Source organism: Ovis canadensis, chromosome 6, assembly GCF_042477335.2.
Source record: "Ovis canadensis isolate MfBH-ARS-UI-01 breed Bighorn chromosome 6, ARS-UI_OviCan_v2, whole genome shotgun sequence".
NCBI classification, from domain to species: domain Eukaryota; kingdom Metazoa; phylum Chordata; class Mammalia; order Artiodactyla; family Bovidae; genus Ovis; species Ovis canadensis.
Window position 1 is genome coordinate 78,892,335 of NC_091250.1, and position 14,474 is coordinate 78,906,808.

Here is a 14,474-nt window from a genome sequence, read left to right on the forward strand (position 1 = left end):
TTTTCCTTTTCTCCTTTGCTTTTCACTCCTCTTCTTTTCACAGCTGTCTGTAAGGCCTCCTCAGACAGCCATTTTGCTTTTTTGCATTTCTTTTCCACTGGGATGGTCTTGATACCTGTCTCCTGTACAATGTCACAAACCTCCATCCATAGTTCATCAGGCACTCTGTCTATCAAATCTAGTCCCTTAAATCAATTTCTCACTTCCACTGTAAAATCATAAGGGATATGATTTAGGTCATACCTGAATGGTCTAGTGGTTTTCCCTACTTTCTTCAATTTAAGTCTGAATTTGGCAATAAGAAGTTCATTATCTGAGCCACAGTCAGCTCCCAGTCTTGTTTTTGCTGACTGTATAGAGCTTCTCCATCTTTGGCTGCAAAGAATATAATCAATCTGATTTGGGTGTTGACGAGATGTTCAAGCTGGTTTTAGAAAAGGCAGAGGAACCAGAGATCAAATTGTCTACATCCGCTGGGTCATCAAAAAAGCAAGAGAGTTCCAGAAAAGTATCTATTTCTGCTTTATTGACTGTGCCAAAGCCTTTGACTGTGTGGATCACAATAAACTGTGGAAAATTCTTCAAGAGATGGGAATACCAGACTACCTGACCTGCCTCTTGAGAAACCTGTATGCAGGTCAGGAAGCAACAGTTAGAACTGGACATGGAACAATAGACTGGTTCTAAATAGGGAAAAGAGTATGTCAAGGATGTATATTGTCACCCTGCTTATTTAACTTATATGCAGAGAACATCATGAGAAATGCTGGGCTGGAAGAAGCACAAGCTGGAATCAAGATTGCCGGGAGAAATATCAATAACCTCAGATATGCAGATGACACCACCCTTATGGCAGAAAGTGAAGAGGAACTAAAAAGTGTCTTGATGAAAGTGAAAGAGGAGAGTGAAAAAGTTGGCTTCAAGCTCAACATTCAGAAAACAAAGATCGGTGGCGGCACAGGGACGGTACCCTTGCTGGGCTACTACAGCACTGTGGTGTCAGTTGGTCCCGCCCAGAACTCTTCAGTTCTGCCCTGGAAGGATATACTTAATAGTTGATTGGTGTGTCCCTTGAATACAAGAAAATGGAAACTGAACAGCCAGAAGAAACCTTTCCCAACACGGAAAACAATGGCGAATTCGGTAAACACCCTGCTGAAGATATGGAGGAGGAACAAGCTTTTAAAAGCTCTAGAAACACTGATGAGATGGTTGAATTATGCATTCTGTTTCAGAGCAAGAATGCTGGGGCAGTGATTGGAAAAGGAGGCAAGAATATTAAGGCTCTCCGTACAGACTACAATGCCAGTGTTTCAGTCCCAGACAGCAGTGGCCCCAAGCACATATTGAGTATATATGGAATTTAGGAAGATGGCAATGATGACCCTGTATGCAAGACAGGGAAAGAGACACAGATGTGTATAACGGACTTTTGGACTCAGAGGGAGAGGGAGAGGGTGGGATGATTTGGGAGAATGGCATTGAAACATGTATACTATCATGTAAGAATTGAATCGCCAGTCTATGTCTGACGCAGGATGCAGCATGCTTGGGGCTGGTGCATGGGGATGACCCAGAAAGATGTTATGGGGAGGGAGGTGGGAGGGGGGTTCATGTTTGGGAATGCATGTAAGAATTAAAGATTTTAAAATTTAAAAAATAAAAAAACTAAAAAAAAAGAAATGATTAGAGAAATTCTGAAGAAAATCATCCCTACCTTGGAAGAGGGCATGCAGTTCCCATCACCCACTGCAACTAGCCAGCTCCCACTCGAATCTGATGCTGTGGAATGCTTAACTTACCAACACTATAAAGGAAGCGACTTTGACTGCGAGTTGAGACTTGATTCATCAGAGTCTGGCAGGAGGAATTATGGGAGTCAAAGGTGCTAAAATCAAAGAACTTTGAGAGAACACTCAGACAACAATCAAGCTTTTCCAGAAATGTTGTCCTCAATCTACCGACAGAGTCGTTCTTATCGGAGGAAAACCTGATAGGTTTGTAGAGTGCATAAAGATCATCCTTGATATTATATGAGAGTCTCCCATCAAAGGATGCACTCAGCCTTATGATCCCAATTTTTATGATGAGACCTATGATTATGGTGGTTTTACAATGATGTTTGATGACCACCGTGGACATCCTGTGGGATTTCCCATGCGGGGAAGAGATGATTTTGACAGAATGCCACCTGGTCGAGGTGGGCATCCCATGCCTCCCTCCAGAAGAGATTATGATGATATGAGCTCTTGTCGAGGAATTCCTCCACCCTGTCCTGGACGAGGTGGCCGGGGAGATAGTAGAGCTCGGAATCTTCCTCTTACACCACCACCACCACCAAGAGGAGGAGATCTAATGGCCTATGACAGAAGAGGAAGACCTGGAGACCGTTATGATGGCATGGTTGGTTTCAGTGCTGATGAAACCTGGGACTCTGCAGTAGATACATGGAGCCCATCAGAGTTCATAAGCAGATGGCTTATGAACCACAGGGTGGCTCTGGATATGATTATTCCTATGCAGGGGGTCGTGGCTCACATGGTGATCTTGGTGGACCTATTATTACTACACAAGTAAGTATTCCCAAAGATCTATTCATGGGGATGCAAAGAGTAGGTCATGACTGAGCGAAGGAACTGAACTGAACTGAATTCTGTGATAATTTGTTCAGTTCAGTTCAGTCGCTCAGTCGTGTCTGACTTTCTGTGACCCCATAAACCGCAGCACGCCAGGCCTCCCTGTCCATCACCAACTCCCAGAGTCTACCCAAACCCAAGTCTATTGAGTCGGTGATGCCATCCAGCCATCTCATCCTCTGTCATTCCCTTCTCCTCCTGCCCTCAGTCTTTCCCAGCATCAGGGTCTTTTCCAATGTGTCAACTCTTCACATCAGGTGATAAAATATTGGAGTTTCAGCTTCAACATCAGTCCTTCCAATGAACACCCAGGACTGATCTCCTTTAGGATGGACTGATTGGATCTCCTTAGAGTCCAAAGGACTCTCAAAAGTCTTCTCCAACACCACAGTTCAAAAGCATCAATTCTTTGGTGCTCAGCTTTCTTTATAGTCCAACTCTCATATCCACACATGACTACTGGAAAAACCATAAGCCTAATTTATTATACAGCATGAAAAACTAATATGTTATGCAGCTTCCAGACCACAGCTCCCCACTCATAGTGCAGCACACACAAAATAGTTTTTTTGCAAATATGCCTTACTTCATTTCCATGTTTTCCCTTATCTCACAGGCATCTCAAATTGAACATATTTCTTCCTTAGAGTATTCAACTCTCAAAAGAAGATGTTATCCTAACCCCCACCAGTAACTTGTGTTTTGACCTTAAATAGAAATATAGGGTATTCACATTTAGGATTATCAAAGAGAAACACATAAAATCTCTGACTCCCAATGTTCAACAAAATGTACATTGAGAAAAATAGTACTCCTGAGGATTCTCTGAAGTCTTGACCATCCAACTCTCCTCCTGGGTGCTCATAAACTGTCCCTGAATTAGGCACAGTGTTCATTCACTAAAGTAGTCAGACTTCATGATTTCAAAAATTCCAAATTCAAGAATGACTTTAATATACCATGTTTCTGCCTCTAGTTGGTTTAAATCTAGAGCAATGTCACCACAATTTCTTTTCCCTTTTGTACTCAGCTTTCAAGGGGTTTAACATCTTTTTGCAATGTTTGGTTTTCTAGGTTGTCCCAAGCATCAAGACACAGACAACAGACTGGGGGAAATGCAACAGGAAAGATACAAAGGAAGGCTATTAGGGCTCAGGCTTGAATTGCCATCTCTCACGTCTCCTCAAATTTTATTGGTCAAACTTTGATCTTATGTTCACATCTTAAAGAGCAGCTGAGAAACGTAGCTAGCTCTAGACCTCATGGCTAAAGAGAAAGGCAAAATGCCTTTGATAAGTAGCATAACTAGCCAGTCTCTTCACTTCTTGAAAATGAATAGGAAGTCAGAGTAAGGTTGTTTTTTTTTTTTTCTTTTTCTTACTCATATATATATATATATATATATATATGTTTTAAATTTGTCCTAATTAAAATTTGTCTTTTGAACCTCCCAGGTGGCTCAGTGGCAAAGATTCTGTCAGTTCAGGAGACATAGGACCTGGGTTCAATCCCTGGTTTGGGACGATCTCCTCAAGAAGGGAATGGCACCTCAGTCCAATATTCTTGCTGGCAGAATTTTATGGACAGAGGAGCCTGGTGGGCTGCAGCGCATGGGGTCGCAAAGAGTTGGATACAACTGAGTGACTAACATTTAGCCTATTTAGATATTTTAGAATAAGCACACAAAATTTCACATCACATTTTTTAAAGAGGCTAATGTAAACAGAAACAAGATAGTATGGCAATTTCACAGTCCAGTTTAGAATTAAGATCATGAAAAACTAATGCGTTAAGCTTATCTTATTTATAAAATAACCTAATGATGATGAATGTTACAGTAATTGTCATGAGACCAAGCCAAATGCTTAAACTAGTATTTTTTTCTAGAGGCAGTTATCTGATTCTAATAATCTGTTTCCTAGATACGTACAGGAATACTATCAGTGTGTAAACATAACTCAAATCTGACTGCCTGCTTATGTGCTAAGAATATAATGGAGTCTGCATTGTAATATTTACTTCCTACTGCTATCTTATGTTGTATCCACATCATCCATTATCACATAGAGAGTTATCATTATCATCTAGCAAGTCTGGGGGGAGTTGTTAATCTTTGATTCCTTCCTAGTCTATTTAGTGATGGACCTACAACTAAATTAAAATTGCCTTTTCTGTGTAGCAACCTCTTAATCTCTTCCTTTGGCAGCCATTTATTGAACTAGCATAAAGATGTGTACTTCTGCATTAATAATATACCCCTGCTTTGTCTATTGTGGGACTTGTATTTTAAACAAACAAGCATCATGGCCTGCATTTTTCTAGTATGATTGTAAAGAATGGAAGTCATGGTTACAGGAGACAGTGCAGAGGATACACTAAGCCTATATCTGAGCATTTTATTAGTTGCTTACATCACACTAACTACATTTCAGTGACTGAATGCTATTCTTCTATTAGTTCTGTTTACTCTTTTCTCATTCAAATAATAGACATTAAAAACAGAAATATTGCACATACCCATTTTTGACTTTACAATTACATTCTGAATTTCTCCATTGTACATTTCTAGAATAAAAAGGGGGGACTTAGAGTGAGGATATTTTCAGTAAAATCATTTATTAATTCAAAAATTATTCATCATTGTGGAATTTTCTAGACATTTGTATAACTAATCCTCATCACATTCTAATAAACTTAGCATTAATTTTGCATTTTATAGTTGAATATATAGAAATGAAGAAAGATGAAATATGGACCAGAGACCATATAAGAAACAACTTAAAACCAATGGTTTTGTCATCAACAAAATGGTTCAGTTAATGAGGGCTGTTACAAACATAGATAGGGGAGAAAAAAGTAGAGAGAACAGTCAACCCTCCTAGATACAGTCTTCAAAATGGTATCTATTCAATGATCATTACAAATTTGAAATTATGGAAGTAAATCAATTTGAACTTAACTGACCATATCTGTTGGCATCTCAGGATTATTTTCACTCTCTTCTCTGTTGTTGTTGCTGCTCAATCACTAAGTCGCGTCCAGCTCCTTACAATCCCATGAATTGCAACACACCAGGCTTCCCTGCAGAGAAGACAATGGCAATCCACTCCAGTACTCTTGCCTGGAAAATCCCATGGATGGAGGAGCCTGGTAGGCTGCAGTCCATGGCATCGCTAAGAGTCAGACACAACTAAGCGACTTCACTTTCACTTTTCACTTTCATGCATTGGAGAAGGAAATGGCAACCCACTCCAGTGTTCTTGCCTGGAGAATCCCAGGGACGGCGGAGCCTGGTGGGCTGCTGTCTGTGGGGTTGCACAGAGTCGGACACGACTGAGCGACTTAGCAGCAGCAGCAGCAGGCTTCCCTAACCTTCCTTATCACGTGGAGTTTGTTCAGATTCATAGCCACCGAGTTGGTGATGCCGTCCAACCCTCTCATCCTCTGTCGCCCACTCCTGCTTTTGATCTTTCCCAACATCGGGGTATTTTTCAGTGAGTGGGTTCTTGGCATCAGGTGCCAAAGTACTGGAGCTTCAGCTTCAGCATCAGTTCTTCCAATGAATATTCAGGATTGATTTTGCTTAGGACTGAATGGTTTGATCTCCTTGCAATCCAAGGGACTCTGAAGAGTCTTCTCCAGCACCACAATTTGAAAGCATCAGTTCTTTGGCACTTAGCCTTCTTTATGTTCCAACTCTCACATGTGTATATGACTACTGGAAAAACTATAGCCTTGGCTATACAGACCTTTGTCAGCAAAGTGAAGCTGTGCTTTTTAATATGCTGTCTAGGTTCGTCATAGCTTTTCTTTCAAGGAGCAAGCGTCTTTTATTTTCATGGCTGCAGTTACTGTCTGCAGTGATTTTAGAGCCCAAGAAAATAAAATATTTGATTATTTCCACTTTTCCCCTTCTATTTGCCATGCAATGCTGGGACCAGATGGCGTGATCTTAGTTTTCTGAATGTTTAGTTTTAAGCCAACTGTTTTACTCTCCTACTTCTCTTTCATCAAGAGGCTCTTTAGTTCTTCTTCACTTTCTGCCATAAGGGTGGTATCTGCATATATGAGGTTATTGATATTTCTCCTGGCAATCTTGATTCCAACTTGTGCTTCATCCAGCCTGGCATTTCACGTGATGTACTCTGCATGTAAGTTAAATAAGCAAGGTGACAATATACAGCCCTGATGTACTCCTTTCCCAATTTGGAACCAGTCTGTTGTTCCATGCCCAGTTCTAACTGTTGCTTCTTGACCTGCATACAGATTTCTCAAGAAGCAGTTAAGGTGGTCCAGTATTCCTAACTCTTTAAGAATTTTCCACAGTTTGTTGTGATCCACACAGCCAAAGGCTTTGGCATGGTCAGTAAAGCAGAAGTAGATATTTTTCTGGAACTCTCTTACTTTTTGATGATCCAGTGGATGTTGGCAATTTGATCTCTGATCCCTTTGCCTTTTCTAAATCTTGCTTGTACATCTGGAATATCTCAGTTCACTTACTGCTGAAACCTAGGTTAGAGGATTTTGAACATTACCTTGGCAGCATGTGAAATGAGTACAATTGTGCAGTAGTTTGAACATTCTTTGGCATTGCCTTTCTTTGGGATTAGAATAAAAACTGACCTTTTCCAGTCTGATGGCCACTGATGAGCTTTCCAAATTTGCTAACATTGATTGCAGCACTCTAGCACTTTTAGGATTTGAAATAGCTCAGCTGGAATCTATCACATTCACTAGCTTTATTTGTGATAATATTCCTAAGGGCGACTTGACTTCACATTGGAGAATGTCTGGCTCCAGGTGAATGACCACACCGTCATGGTTATCCGGGTTATTAAGACCTTTCTGTATAGTTCTTCCATATATTCTTGCCTCCTCTTCTTAATCTCTTCTGCTTCTGTTAAGTCCTTGCCATTTCTGTCCTTTATTGTGCCCATCTCTGCATGAAATATTCCCTTGGTATTTACAATTTTCTTGAAGAGATCTAGTCTTTTCCATTCGATTGTTTTCCTCTATTTCTTTGCACTGTTCATTTAAGAAGGCTCTCTTATCTCTCCTTGCTATTCTCTGCTTTCTTTTAGGTATTCTTCCTGTTTCTCCTTTGTCTTTCACTTCTTTTCTCAGCTATTTGTAAGGTCTCCTCAGACAACCATTCTGCCTTCTTGCATTTCTTTTTCTTGGAGATGGCTTTGGTCACTACCTCCTGTACAATGTTGTGAACCTCCATACATAGCTTTTTAGGCACTCTGTCTACCAGATTTTATCCTGTGAATTTTTTTCCAACTTCCACTATATTATCATAAGGGATTTGATTTAGGTCATATCTCAATGAGCTAGTAGTTTTCCATGTTCTTCAATTTAAACCTGAATTTTGCAATGAGAAACTCACGATCTGAGCCACAGTCAGTTCCAGGTCTTGGTTTTGCTGACTGTATAGAGCTTCTCCATCTTAGGTTGCAAATAATATAATCTATCTGATTTTGGTATAGACCATCTGGCAATGTCCATGTGTAGAGTTATCTCTTACCTTGCATGTCCAGAGTGTTCTCTTCTCTATACTCATCCATGTTGTGGGAACTGGACATGTGAAAGCTGTATTTTGAAACTTTCTTGTCAGAAAGATTCCTTCTTATGTTTGATTATGAGATGATTCAGGTAAGATATGAAAGGAAGAAGAAAAGCAGCATTTTGGGGGCATTAACAGGTCTCCAGAAACATGAGATTTTGATAGTGATTTTGGACATTCTCCTGAAAATCCACCCATTAGGTTATGCAGGCAGCAGAACTGTTCAAAAGTGCTAACGGGTAGCTGCAGATTTCCCCATCCTTCCAATAATTTTATAAGCACTCATTTCATTTTAAAATTCTTTCCTTTTTGAAATCTCTCCAATTATTTTTTTTTCCTGACCAAATTCGTTTATACACACAGTGAGACATTTCATGAAAATTGTCAACCGATGTTTTCTTTTCTGTAACATCACCATTACAAAGCTGAGAGTCCTTGCCTCCCGCCCCGCCCCCCTTCACCCACCGCCAAGCTTCTTTTTAATGTTAGAAGCTAGTCAGGTCTCAATTAAGATACTTATTTGAAATTCATCTCTGTTTCCTCATTTAAAGCCAGGGTTCTGAAAGCATAGTGTTCATTTAACCTGTCCTTTCCTAATGATTTGAAGCCCTTAATTGTCTGGTCATGTGTAACACAATGTTACATACTGATTTGATAGATTAACTAGACCCATACATATCCACTGTCTGCTAGACAGAATATCAAACAAAATGTCAGCCCTGGGTCTATCCAGTTTCTGATAACTTTTGTGCAGAAATATTTAATTGTAGATACTCAGAATATTATCAATTAATCTAAATGGAGTATGAAGGTAATAATATATTAGCATTGTAGGATTTAGATATTATTGCTGTCGTTGAAAATATGAAGCACCATTTGAGGCTATTGATCTTGAAAAAGTAATGACTATATGTGGTTTTGTAACTTTCCTGAAGTTTACTTTATTGCAGTGCGCTGAGAATAGAAATCCCAAAATAGCTTTTTAGAATAACCTCTTCTAAAAGAAAAGAGAGATATGAATCATAAAAAAACTCTTCTTTGTAAAAGTTACAGTTTCTCCTATTGATCTTTCTGACTATTTTCAGCTAAGAAGTGCAAGGAGTTGAAAATGAGTTCTGGAACGATATAGTGCACCCCAGCATAAACTATCCCCAAACAGACATTTGGGTAAAAATGAAACAAAATAAAACACAGCTAAAAAACAGTAACAAAAAAATACCACACAGCAGAGTTTAAAAATCAAAGTTGTTTACAGATCTTATTCCTCTCAGCAAAATATTAAGACCTGATCAATTTCAAGTCTTTCCACTGATAAGTTCAAATTTCACTTTCCTGGTTAGTGAATTTAAAAAAGAAATATTCAGTAAAGTTAGCTCCAAATCCCAAAGGCAACTTCAAAAAAACATCCAACTTGGTGCTGTCAAAATTATCTGTATTTGCTTTAAGTGTTTCACAAAAGGAAGATTTTTATTTAGATTTTATAAGAACAAATAGAATTTAGACAAAAAAAGTAAAACTCTATTGGTTTCGTTTTTTTTAGCTAAAATACCCAGTAGTAATTGTAAGCCTGTTGACTTTACTGGACACTTTCAGCCTTCCAGCTGTTTTATGTGATTCATCTCATATAATACTCATGGCAGACCTGTAAAATACTAATAATATAATGACCAATTCAAAGAAAACAAGTTATAGAGAGAAAAATTACTTGCTCGAATTCACACATCTATTAAGAAAATGCAGAAATATAAACTAGGGAATATGGCAGAGTTTCCATTATGAAGGATTACAATATATTGCTATCCATTTTATTTGTGATATCAGGCAGTCTTCTCCTCATTTGCAGTTAGTGGAGAATCAATGATAAACCGTTCTCAATCCAGTAAAGATTTACTGAACATCTACTAAGTTTCAGACATTTTACCAGATATTGATAATAAAATCTGAAGGTTTATTGTCCAATTCTAGCAGATATCTATGTCAACTTATTTTGGGAAGTTATGATTATAACTTCCACATTATGGACTCATAAAGTGTGACCTGCTTCCTAGACATATTTGATTTTCTAGCCAGATACCTCTTCCAGTCCATGTCTCATTACTTCCCTCTGGTTCTATCTAATTGGTCCAGGGTCAGGAAGTTGATATACCCAAGCCACTCAATAACATTCTCTAGAAATATAAACTTAGAATTGGATGTTCTGACTCTTTACTGAAAGAGATGATATATAGACTCATTAGACCTTGCTGGCCCTATTTTCCTGCCATTATTCTGTAAAAGAGCTTGTCTGAAGATGAAAGAAGCAGCAGACCAGCAGTGAAGCAACATGAAATGCAGAGAGACGTGGTGGCTTGCTTTCAATTGTTTCTGAGCTGCAGCTACACCTCTGTCCTTGAAGCACTATTGCATTGTATAAAAAGCTTTTCCTTGTTGCTTAAACCATTTCAAGTTGGATTTTTGTTACTGTCAATCCAAAAGGTTCTAGCTATAACAGCGGAGAAAATATGACTTTTCAAGCCACAATTGCCTGTACTACTGAAGTACTTTACCCAGTTTTTGTTTCTGATAGAATTTAAACACCTGGAAGTATAGAGAAATTTTTTTAGAATTCAAAATGCTTCCCTGGTAGCTCAGTCCGTAAAGAATCTGCCTGCAGTGCAGAAGACCCAGGTTAGATCCAAGGGTCAGGAAGATCCCCTGGATAAAGAACCCATTCCAGTATTGTTACCTGGAAAATCCTAGGGACAGAGGAGCCTGGCAGGCTACAGTCCATGGGGTCGCAAGAGTCAGACACAACTTTGCGACTAAACCACCATGACTAATGGCTTTTAATCAAATCTCTTAGAATTTCCTGCAAAGATATTCAAGCCTGGGACCCAATCTATTATATTTCTCCACTTCATCTACTTCTGGTCCCTATTACTTATTTAAACTCCAGCTAAGATAACTAGTCCACATCACCAGATATCATTCTTTTCAACTGAGTTGATACTCAACTGGTATTTACTGATAATGGCTCAGAGTCCAACCTGGCAGGTCAGAGGTTCATTCTGATCTATGCTTATGTCATACTATTTGATAAATATTTTATATTTCATCTAAATTGGAAGTATGATGTGTTACATGTATTTCCGTCAACTTAGTATGTCTTCTCTAATTGGCTTAGTGGCAAATTTCCATTGATTGATTGATTCATTCATTCAACAAATACTGAGAACCTATGATATATGTATTATTTTCCTCATTGGGAGACTATTGCATGGCTTATTTTCTTAAGAGGGTCATTTTGCAGTTTAAAGATGACTTTGGAGGCAGGAAGACTAGTAAAGAGGCTATCATAGGAGCCTAGTTAACACTTGCTATCTAGAAGGCTGATGATGCACTGCAGATGGTGAAAAATAGTGTGCTCTAAGATAGAGTCAAATGATTGAAGATTTAAATACTACCTTTTTTATGAAGCCCTCTCTAATTCTTCAGGAGGAGTTATTTGCTTTACCACATGTGTTTACATGGTATGCTATTAACATTTCTACTGTAGCCCTTATCAAATTGTAATGTAACTAAGTTTTAAATGACTAACTTTCCATGCAGAGTTTGAAGTCTTTTAATTCGTATTATCTTCATCTTTCTTTCTCCATATCTAGCATAATGCCTAGTATATACCAAATAATTTCTCTTTCTCAAGGGTAAGAGAAAGAAGTTACAAAGAAATAATGCTTTCTAAATTAGAGATATGCATGTTATTTGGGTTTCTCAGGTGATCCTTGGGTTGGGAAGATTTCCTGGAGGAGGGCACATCAACCCACTTCAGTATTCTTGCCTGGGGATCCCAGGGACAGAGGAATCTGGTGGGCTATAGTCTATAGGGTTGCAAATAGTCAGATATGACTGAAGTTACTTAGCATGCATGCATGCATATACATATTATTTAAATGCATTATCTGATATTATTTATTAAGTTGATTTTTATATAATCTTTATGTTAGTTTAATAATAGTATGAAAGAGCAAAAGTTAATAAAAGATGACTTTCATTTCTATCTTTCCATACATATTTTAAATGTATGTGAATATATTTGATAATATATTCACATATATTTATATAGTTTATATGGCATGATAGCATCTCTCTATATATATACTTCCTCTAGGAAAGATGTCAACAGCATACTTATGTATCTTTTGATCAAAAGGAAGAAAACTAGTTTTCTCCTGTGTCCAGTTTTGCAATGACTATCAATCCACTTACTATATTATATTGGCTAAAGAATAAAAGAAGAAAGCAAGAATTTTGTGAGAAAGTTTCTCAGATAAAATTCTCATTGAAGTACTTGTCTAACTTGTTGGCAACTGGAAGTCAACATTTTATTCTTTGTCCACAGTTTGTCTGGGGTTGAGATGGCAGTGTTGAGTACTTAAGTTAAATGAAATTTGTCTGCCTTTCAAAATGAGATAAGCATTAAGTATATGCTTGCTTATCCCACAGATCTCAGACAAAGTCCTAGGTAAAGATATCAGTAGCAAAAACAAACAAAAAAAGCTTATTGCAAAAAAAAAAAAAAAACTTATTGCACTGTAATTTCTGACTACTGTTTTAATATTGGAGATTTACTCTTTTCCCAGAATTAACTCTCCCTCAATATTGACACCTGATTTAATAGTATTCTTAATGAAAAAGGTGCCATACAGTCTGTAGTTTGGCTTAATTTATAACTCCTCTGCCCTTTATTCCATAAACCATCATACTTCTTTCAGTGGATATTTTGGGATCATATTTTGCAAAGCATTTCCCCTTGATTCTTACTCACCTGCTACAAAGGGGTACTGGTAAAACAAACAAAGAAACAATCTTGTAATGACTGTCTTCTATGCAATGCATTCATTTTTGCATATTAGCACAGAACCACAAGCCTGCTACCTAAAAGAAATCATAACGTATTGTATTGCTCAATACAAATCAGGAAACCATCAAGCAAAATTTTAAAAATGCAAATGAGAATGGTTGCCCTTGAATCTGATGGTAAATCATTTTCCCCTAGTATTAAAGATTCACCATGTATGAAATGAAGAAGGCTAAAGATAATTTTGCTGGAGGACTTCATCATTTTTTTAAAAAATGTTTTTCAACTGTAAGTCCTCATATCTCCTTGGTTGCCAGTGGGAGATCTTGAATAAACAACTCACATATTTGTAATTCCTCTGGAAAAGCTGTTCAAAATTGTATTTTTTATACTAAGAAATATTACATCCAAAAAAGTATTCTACCCATCTGTATAAAGTCACTATTATTATCTAGATGATATACTTTCAGACTTTCTTTGCATATGTAAAATGTATGTATAAATTATCATGCACAGAAATAAGATCATACTCTATCAGCTGTTTTAAAATCTTCTCTTAAAACTTAATATATTTTGTGTCAATAATTGTCTATGTCAAAATTTTAACAACTGCATAGGAAAAAACTTCATTAAAACTATTTCAAAGATTACTTAATTTAGAATAAAATTTTAAATATTGATAATTAATAATTGAAGAGTGTCTATTAACATTAGGCATTAAGTATATAAAAAATGGAATTCCAGTTGAGCTATTTCAAATCCTAAAAGATGATGCTCTGAAAGTGCTGCACTCAATATGCCAGCCAATTTGGAAAACCCAGCAGTGGCCACAGAACTGGAAAATGTCAATTTTCATTCCAATCCTTAAGAAGGCAATGCTAAAGAATGCTCAAATTTCCGCACAATTGCACTCATCTCACAGGCTAGTAAAGTAATGCTCAAAATTCTCCAAGCCAGACTTCAACAGTACGTGAAACATGAACTTCCAGATGCTCAAGTTGGATTTAGAAAAGGCAGAGAAACCAGAGATTAAATTGCCAACATCAGTTGGATCATCGAAAAAGCAAGAGAGTTACAGAAAAACATCTATTTCTGTTTTATTGACTATGCCAAAGCTTTGACTCTGTGGATCATGACAAACTGTGGATATTCTTCAAGAGATGGGAATACCAGACCACCTTACTGTCTCTTGAGATATCTGTATGCAGGTCAAGAAGCAACAATCAGAACTGGACATGGAAATAAAAGACTGGTTCCAAATCGAGAAAGGAGTACATCAAGGCTGTATATTGTCACCCTCCTTATTTAACTTATATGCAGAGTACATCATGAAAAACTGGATGAAGCACAAGCTGGAATCAAGACTCCCAGGAGAAATATCTATAGCCTCAGATATGCAGATGACACCATCCTTATGGCAGAAAGCAAAGTAGAA

At 37.7% G+C, this 14,474-nt stretch overlaps 1 pseudogene; it reads left to right on the forward strand.

Annotated features, from left to right (window-relative positions):
* Nucleotides 1–1,011: 1,011 nt before the first annotated feature.
* LOC138442970 (heterogeneous nuclear ribonucleoprotein K pseudogene) lies at nucleotides 1,012–3,785 on the forward strand (annotated as a pseudogene).
* The last annotated feature ends 10,689 nt before the right edge of the window (nucleotides 3,786–14,474 follow it).